We start from the raw sequence: 8,945 nt of genomic DNA on the forward strand, positions 1-8,945 counted from the left end.
GGGAAGGGACCAAGTCACTGGCCCTGGCTACCACCAAGGGTTCCACTTGAGGAACTTCCCCATCCCGCAGGAAAATCCCCTTAAGGGAAGAATTTGACCCTAGTGGTGGAGTGAGTCACCAGGCTCAGGGCACAGAGGGGCGGCCTGGACAGGGGGCCTTCTGTGGCCACCTGCTCTCAGCTGTACATGGACATGGGGCCCCGTGTGAACGGGGAGTGAGGGGCACAGCATTGATGGGGCCCTCCACCCCTCCCCCATCCCTGCTGGGGGCGGTGCATCGGGGAGAGCTGGCCAAGGCCGCCCAGAAGGGCTGACGACATTCCCCGAGGCCCACAAGAAACACAGAGCCAGTAAATAAACAGTTCAGGTCCAAGTGCAGTGGGGTGATGGGTGGGAGTGACTCAGTAGAGATTAAAGCGGGTGGGGGGGAGTGCTCACGCAGGAGGCGATACTTGGTTTGGGACCCCAAACTTGGCAAGGCCACTTACACAGTCCTCGACAGAGCAGTGCAGGGGAGGGGAGCAGCCCGGCAAAGGACGTGGGGTGGGGGTGGGAGCGGGGTGCTGGCAGGGTTCCAGTTCTAGGAGGAGCTCCAGGGTTGGGTGGTGAAGGTAGGAGGTGGAGCGGATCCCCCCGGAGAGGCAGGCGAATGTCCGAGAACCTTAGCTGGGCCTGGGAGTTGGGGTTCACTCCAGCTGTACGAGGAAAGCACTGAGGGTTTTGAAGAGGCAGTTGGGGCTGATGTGATGTAGGACTTGGAAAGACCTCTCTGGCTGCTGCATGGACACTGGAGGGCCGAGGGGAGGCCAGGAGACCCCTAAGGGGTGTGGGGTTGCCTGGGAGAGAGATGATGTTGTCAGTGAGGGCTGCGGTGTGAAGGGAGACAGGGCTGGCCCTGGGGTGGCGTGTGAGACGAGCAAATCCCCGAACCGTTGAAAAGACACTGACTCAGACATATGGACCATGGTGCCACCTCCCAAACGAGGAAGGCCTGAAGGGGAGAGTGGGGAGGCCCCAGGAGAGACATCTGGGGGGTTAAGTTTGAGAGGTCTGCAGAAAGAGTATGTCTCATAAGATTGTCGAAAGCATGCGAGGCCGACAGCCATCAGGTGCTGTCACCCCCTACTCTGGGAGGGCGATTTGACACCCCCATGGAGGGCCATTTGACAATATCAGTCAAGTCAACAAAAACTCTCTGAACCAATCATTCCCCTCCCAGCAATGTATCTTTTTTTGTTTTGAGAGAGAGAGAAAGATAAAGGGGGGGAGGGGCAGAGAGAGAGAGAGAGAAAGAGAGAGAATCCCAAGCAGGCTCCATGCTCAGTGAGGAGCCCACCGTGGGGCTCGATCCCTAGGATCTTGACCCGAGCCGATCTCAAGAGTCGGTTGCCCAACACATTGAGCCACCCGGGCACCCCCTTCCAGGAATATATCTTATCCATGTTGGAAACTCCCTACATGTCCATCAGTAACCCCAGGCAGATAATTGCAGTGCACCAAACAATGGAGTACTATACAACCAGAAAAAGGAAGTTCTCTCTGTCCTGATGTGGAACTGTTCCAATATATAATGTCAAGGAGAAAAAAAGCACACTGCATAACAATTTGTGGTATGTTACCTCCAAATAAACAAACGTGGGAAAAGATACCTGTAGAATCTTATATCGACCTACCATACGTATATGCATATGCATATACATATGCATATGTATTATATTCATTTGCATTTGCCTACGTGTGCATTGAGGCAGCCCGGAGGAATGCGCCAGGAACTAATGAGAGTGGTTACTTGTGAGTGTGTGAGCACACAGGTGTGTGTCTGCACACCGGAAACGGGGAGGGGAGAGCAGGAGGCAGGGAGGTGATGGGGAGGGAGATGGGGAGGCAGATATTTCACTGTATATCCTGTTTAAAATTTTTATTACTGAACCACATGAACATGGTACACATCAACATGTTATAATATGACATTTAACTGAGAAATGCAAGCCAGCGTGGTTGGAGGTTTGAGGGGAGACTAAATGAGACCTGGGGTCTCAGGTGTAGGGCTGTCCAGCAATGTCAAGTGCCCTCTGAAGTGTGTTCAGCAGCAGCCTGAGACCTCCTCCAGCCAAGTTCAGTACTCAGGTGCCCGCCCGGAGTCCCAGAGTTGGATTCAACTGAGAACAGGGCTTTGGTCAGATGGTCGCATCAGGGGATGAGCACAGCTATGGCGTTGAGGAGGGCTCCCTGGGGAGGTCATGGCCTGGGACCTGGGGGCTGGGGGAAAGTGGGAGGGGCTGTGATATCAGGCTGGGTCAGAGGGGGGTGGAGCCAAGGGCTGGGGTGGAGTCACAGGAGGAAGGGAGTGACGGGAAGAGGGCTCTCCGGTCACAGAGGAGGACCCTTACAATCGAGGTCGTGGCAGTGACGCAGTTGCTGGTGAGGACGCCCCCGGGGGCATGACCTTGAGAGAGTGTGGCTGACATTGGCAGTGTTGAGGACTCAAGGAACAGGAGGCAACCGGTGGGTGCAGAAGCCCCCAAGAACACTGACGAAATCATGGAAGGGATAATGGGCGGGGGCTGCTGTCCTCTGAGGGTGCCACGGAGGGACACCGCCGCTGGTGAGCAGAGGACAGCGGCGGGGAGGACAGGGGAGCCCGCAAGCTTGCCAGCGGCAGGGGGCGCGATCAGCTTTAGCCCCCCCCGGCGTCTGTCCCTCACCCTAGGGCAGTAGACAGTCCTCGGCTGAGCGGACGCATTGGGCTTGTGACGGATCACGATGCCAGAGCTCGGGCGGGAAGGCTGAGCCTGTGGAAGGAGCGGTGCCTTCTTGTGGGTGGTGCCGACAGTGGACCTGAGGACTGCGGGGGAGTCAGGTGGCCGGTGCTCCCTAAGGACAGTTACTGTCCCTGCAGAGACACCCTGAGGGCCTGGGGTTTGTCAGGGGCAACTAGCCCGGGAGGCTAACCTGGGCTTGTTCACAGACCGCCAGAAGGTTCTAGTAGCAAGTGAAGACGAGCCTGGGTGCACAAGTGCGTTTCCAGCTTCTGCTCGTGTCACGTTCGCTCATGTCCCCGTGGTCAAAGCCAGTCACTCGACCAGGTCCAGGTTCAAGGGGAGGACTAGGTGCCCTTCTGATGGGAGGGACTGGAGCGCGTGGTGGCATCTCCTCCAATCTGTGTTGTGACTACAAGTACTTACACTCCCCCTCGTGAAACTCAGGCTCCGGCCGTCCTCAGGTCTCCCAGGCTCCTCCAGTTACGGGTCAGACGGACCAGGCGTGCGGGACCGAATGGTGACGGGCTTCTCACGCGTGTTCCTTGGGTCAGCAACTCCAGACCCACACGCCGTGAACTAAGAGGACAAGTCAGTTGCCGGACACACTCGGTGGTGGGCCCAGGGACGGGACGGCCACCGTTGGCGACATCACTCAGAAGGGGAGGGGCAGGAGACGAGGCGCGGTCTCCTCCGCAGCCCTAGACTCCCCGGCTTTGCCCTCCGATGGGACTTCCTTTGCCTTTTTTGTTTTTAATTTTTTAATGTTTATTTATCTTTGAGAGAGAGAGAGAGAGAGAAAGTGAGAGACAGGGAGGAGCAGAGAGACAGCGAGACACAGAATCCGCAACAGGCTCTGAGCTGTCAGCACAGAGTCTGACATGGGGCTCGAACTCACGAACCATGAGATCATGACCTGAGCCAAAGTTGGATGGTTAACCGACTGAGCCACCCAGGCACCCCGGGCCTTCCTTTGCCTTAACGCACGGCCTGTTTGGTAGCTGAGCAATTTCCTCAGTCTTTCTATCGTTCAGGGTCCAACCAAGAAGAGGAAACCCCCCCGGTCACTGGAACGGGACGCTTAAAGAAGGACTGTGGCAGGGGGTTGGGGTAACAAGGGGTTGGCTACGGAGGGTGAGGGGAACTCTAAAAATGCAGGAACAGCAGACATGTGGCCGCCACCCCAGAGCGGAGGCAGAGCTCCAAGGAAGGAGCAACTCCGGAAGAGTCTCCTCACCCCCCAAACCCGCACTGGGATCCGGTCAGGCCTCATTGGATGCAGCCTTGGTGAAGTTCACTGAGGTCTTCTGCCAGCAGAACTGGCTGGAAAGCCACTCCCTGGGATGCCAGGTACGCCACGTGCAGGCAGGTGCCGTGCCCGGGACTTGCTGCAAAGCCCCGCGAGGAAGTGGTGGAAGAAGTCCCTGGGGAGGTGTGGCCGGTGCCAGCCCACAGGCACGAGTGATCTGGAAGAAAACCCCCTCCCTCCGTTGCCGTCCCTCCAGTGCCCTCTACTGACAAACTTTAGCCCTCGCCAGCGGGCAAGGCAGAAAAGTTCCAGAATGCCCAAGAGACGGATGAAAGATGAGTTTGGGGCTCAGTTTCCAGACACGCTCCTCTACGCGCGTTTAACCTCTGTGAAAGCGCCCAGCAAACACTATACATCTTCCTACAAGTGAAGCCCCTCCACGATGCGGAGACGCAGTCCCAAGAGTAACCACCCGTCCCTGGGGGTGTCCGTAACTCCTCAGGTCAGGTCCATGGCTGTCCCGTTACCTACAGACTCACTTGCACAGTTAACCTCTGACGCGTTGCACCCACGGGGAAAACGTCAAGGGGAGGAGAGCGGGAACGGTCAGCATGGGCGAACAGGCACGTTGAACAAGCAAAGAACACAAAGCAAAGCTGCCGCAGCCCCTGTTTCTGGGACCCTCCTCGTCCCAGAACTCCCCCCTCAGCCAGAGCCTCAGGAGTCGGGGATCTTTCCTCGATGAGATGGCCTGGACCTTCATGCCCGAAGGGTCTGAGTCCCAGCTACACTGTCTTCTGTGCGGGGGAGGGGGTAGCCTTCCATGAACCTTTCCTGTGGGTCACGGAAGTTACGAGAAGAGCTGCGGAGAAGCCCTGCTTTCCTGACGTGACCCTCCTGCCCTGACTGTGTGGAGGCAACACAGCTTCCCCTGAGGGAGCGGGGCCAGGAGAGCAATCCCTTTGTCCCCGCACCCGTGTACTTGTCTAGGGGGGAGACACGCCCATATGATGGTCTCTAATTCAAAGTATATACGGAATCCTGTGGAACAGAGCCCCATCCTCCCTGAATGTGGTCTCCCAGCTGGCGCCATAACTGAATCTTCAGTAGGTCACTCGGCCTTTCCGTCAGGCCAGCCGCTTCCGGGGGATACGGCATGTGGTAGGACCAGTAAGTTCTCGGCCATGAGCCCGCACTGCTGGATTTCTCTGGCGGCGAAACGAATTCCTCGGTCAGAAGCAATGCTGTGTGGATACCATGATGGTGGATGAGGCGCTCTGTGAGTCTGTGAATTGTGGCTCCAGGAGCAACGTGATGGGCAAGGAAGCCAAAGCCACGTCTAGAATGCGTCTATCCCAGAGAGGGTGAATCATTGCCCTCCATGATGGGGGAGCTCCACTGCAATCGACCAGGCTGGCTGCTTTCCCCAGGGAATGATGCCGGCAAGACGTACGCACTGGTCTGTGCTGTTGTCACATAAGCCACTCCGCAGTGGCCAGAGCAGCATGGGAAGAGGACGCCCATGTTGTTGAGCCCACGAATAGCTCCCATTCCTGTCACCATAGCTACTTTGTTGGTGGGTCGATTGAGAAAACACTGGGGTGATTGGGGACAGAGGCCCTTATGGGCTGGATTGTGTCCCCCAAAATGCATGTCAATGTCCTGATGCCCAGTACCTAAGAATGTGACAGTAACAACAAAGAACAAACCCTGGAGAAGGGGCAGAATCTGATTTCCAGAGTTACTACATTATTACATTTAAATGTCCATGGTTCTAAAATAAATAAATAAATGCCCACCCTTCAACAAAAAATTATAAGACATACAAAGAAACAGGAAGTAAAGGGGCGCTTGGGTGCCTCAGTCAGTTGAGCGTCTGACTTCGGCTCAGGTCATGATCTCATGGTCCATGGGTTCGAGCCCCACATTGGGCTCTGTGCTGACAGCTCGGAGCCTGGAGCCTGTTTGGGATTCTGTGTGTGTCTCTCTCTCTCTCTCTCTCTCTGCCCTTTTCCTGATCACTCTGTCTCTCTCTCTCTCAAAAATAAATAAACATTAAAAATTAAAAAAAAAAAGAAACAGGAAGTATGCTTTATTCAAGGAAAAAAAGAAATGAATCAACAGAAAATGTCCCTGAAAAAGACAAGATGACAGATCTACTAGACAAAATCTTTCAAACAATTACCTTAAAGATGTTCAAAGACCTAAAGGAAGACATGGAGAAAATCAAGAGAGTGATGTGTGAACAAAATGGAAATACCAAAAAGAGAGAGAAACCTAAATAGAAATCAAGAAGAAATTCTGGAACTAAAAAGTCCAATAACTGAAATGAAAAATCTCTGGAGGGATTTGAAGGCAGATTTGAGTCAGAAGAATCAGTGAAGATAGAACAATAGAAATTATCAAGGCTGAGGAACAGAATGGAAAAGGTGGAAGAAAAGTGAGCAGGACCTAAGGGACCTGTGTATGCAGAGGACCGATATACACATCATGGGAGCTGCAGAAGGAAAAGAAAAAGAGAGACAAAGAGAGAGGGGGTAGAGAGAATATTTGAATATTTAATGGCTGAAAACTTCCCAAATTCGATAAGAGACATGAATATGAACAATCAAGAGGTTCAACAAGCTTTAAGTAAGATGAACTCAAAGAGATCAACACCATGACACATTATAATCAAACTTTCAAAAGAAAAAGAGAATCTTGAAGGCAGCCGGAGAAGGAAATCATCACATCTGAGGGATCCTCAGCGAGATCCCAGTAGATTTCGCATCAGAAACTTTGGAGGCCAGAAGGCAGTGGGTTGATATATGCAAAGAGCTAAAAGAAGATCATCAGCCAAGAATCCTGCATCTGAGAAAAGTGAGAGAGAAATGAACACAGTCCCAGATAAACAAAAATTGAGACTTTGTGACCACTAGGCCCGCCCTGCAACAAATACCCAGGGGGGCGCCTGGGGAGCTCAGTCAGTTAAGCAACCGACTCTTGATCTGGCTCAGGTCATGATCTCATGGTTGATTGGATTGAGCCCCGTGTCGGGTTCTGTCCTGACAGCGCGGAGCCTGCTTTGGATTCTCTCTCTCTCTTTGCCTCTCTCTCTCAAAATAAATAAACTTTAAAATAAGTAATACATACATACATACAATATTCAGGGGAGTCCTACAAGGTGAAATGAAAATACATCAGACAGTAACTTGAAGACATATGGAGAAATAAAGATCTCGATAAAGGCAAATAATGGGCAATTTTAAAAGCTAGTATTGTTGTAACAATGGCTTATAACTGTACATTTGCTTATTTTCTATGTGATTTAAAACAATTTAAAACAAGCTAGTATTACTGTAACTTGGTTTGCAATTCCAAGTCTTGTTTTCTACATAATTTAGGACACTAATGTCTTTAAAAGAATTATTAGTTTATGTTTTTGAGAATGCAAGTGTAAGTGCCTGGCATTAAGCTTTTGATTGCTGAGACATTCATTTCAAAAGACACCATTTTTTGAAGTTTATTTATTTACTTTGAAAGAGAGAGAGAGCGTGCATAGGGGAGGGGTAGAGAGACAGAAGGAGAGAGAGAATTCCAAGCACACTCCATGCTGTCAGCACAGAGCCCAATCAATACGGGGCTCAGTCCCACAAACCGTGAGATCATGACTTGAGCTGAGATCAAGAGTTGGACGCTTAACCAACTGAGCCACCCAGACGCCCCAAGACACTCATTTTGAATAAATATATTGCCAGCTATAAGACACAGCATAGCAACCAGGTAAGGAATGAGGCCACCTACACCCATGAAGTGTCCTTTGTGGAAAACTGTGGGCACCTAGATAGCTGACCACTTGATTGGCCCTACCTCCACCCTCCCCACCTTAATTCCCAACCATATGCTTCAAATTAGCCAATACTGAGTGACCCCACAAAATCCCAGACACCCCACCCTGGGACCCTGATAGAGGCAGAGTCCCAGGTCCACATTCTCTCTCCCTCTCTCTGTCTCCCCATGACCTCACTTTTTGGCCCTCGGGTATGCCGTGTACCCTCCAGAACCTGTAATAAAGGTTTCATGATTTTTTTTTTTTTTCTGAACTGCATCCTGGGATCACAATAAGAAATCCAGGGCTGGCCCAGCTCTATAATTTGCCCCCTCAAGGGAGATGTCTGCGGGGCTCTCTGTGAGCAATACTGGTCTGGGCCAGTGCCCCAGACATTCCTAGCTGAGGGGATTACCATCGGTGCTGGGACTGACACCACAATGTATAAGGATGTAATTTTGTGATATCAGTAACCAAAGAGGTGGGGACAGAACTGTAAAGGAGCAACATTTCTGTATGTTATGGAAGTTAGGCTGCTATAAATTCAAATCAGGGCATTATAACCTTAGGACGTTAAATGTAATCCTTACGGCAATCACAAGGAACATAGCTATGGAATATACACAAAAGGAATTTAAACATTTCAGTACAAAAAAAAAAAAAATCACCTAATCGCAAAAGAAGATAGTAATGCAGAGAATGAAGGACGAAACAGCTACATGGCGTATAGAAAACAAACAGCACATTGACAGAGTGAGTCTCTTATCAGTCATTACCTCAAATGTAAAGGGTTAAACTGTCCAATCAAAAGACAGAGGTGGGGGGAAAGGATAAAACACACGACCCAACAATATACGGCCCACAAGAGCCTCAGCTGAGATCCAAAGACATAAACAGGTTTTTCAAGGGATAAAAAGGAATTAGAAAAAAGATAGTCCATGCAAATAATAACCAAAACAGAGAAGGACGGTTCTACTGACATCAGACAAAATAGACTGTAAATCAATCAGGTTTATAAGAGACAAAGAAAGACTAATTTATACGTTAATAAAAGGTTCGTGTATAAAATTGTCAAGTCACTAAATGGGACATCTGCAACTAATGTAACATTGTGTGTCAACTCTACTCA

The sequence above is a fragment of the Lynx canadensis genome, chromosome B3, assembly GCF_007474595.2.
Source record: "Lynx canadensis isolate LIC74 chromosome B3, mLynCan4.pri.v2, whole genome shotgun sequence".
Lineage (NCBI taxonomy): Eukaryota > Metazoa > Chordata > Mammalia > Carnivora > Felidae > Lynx > Lynx canadensis.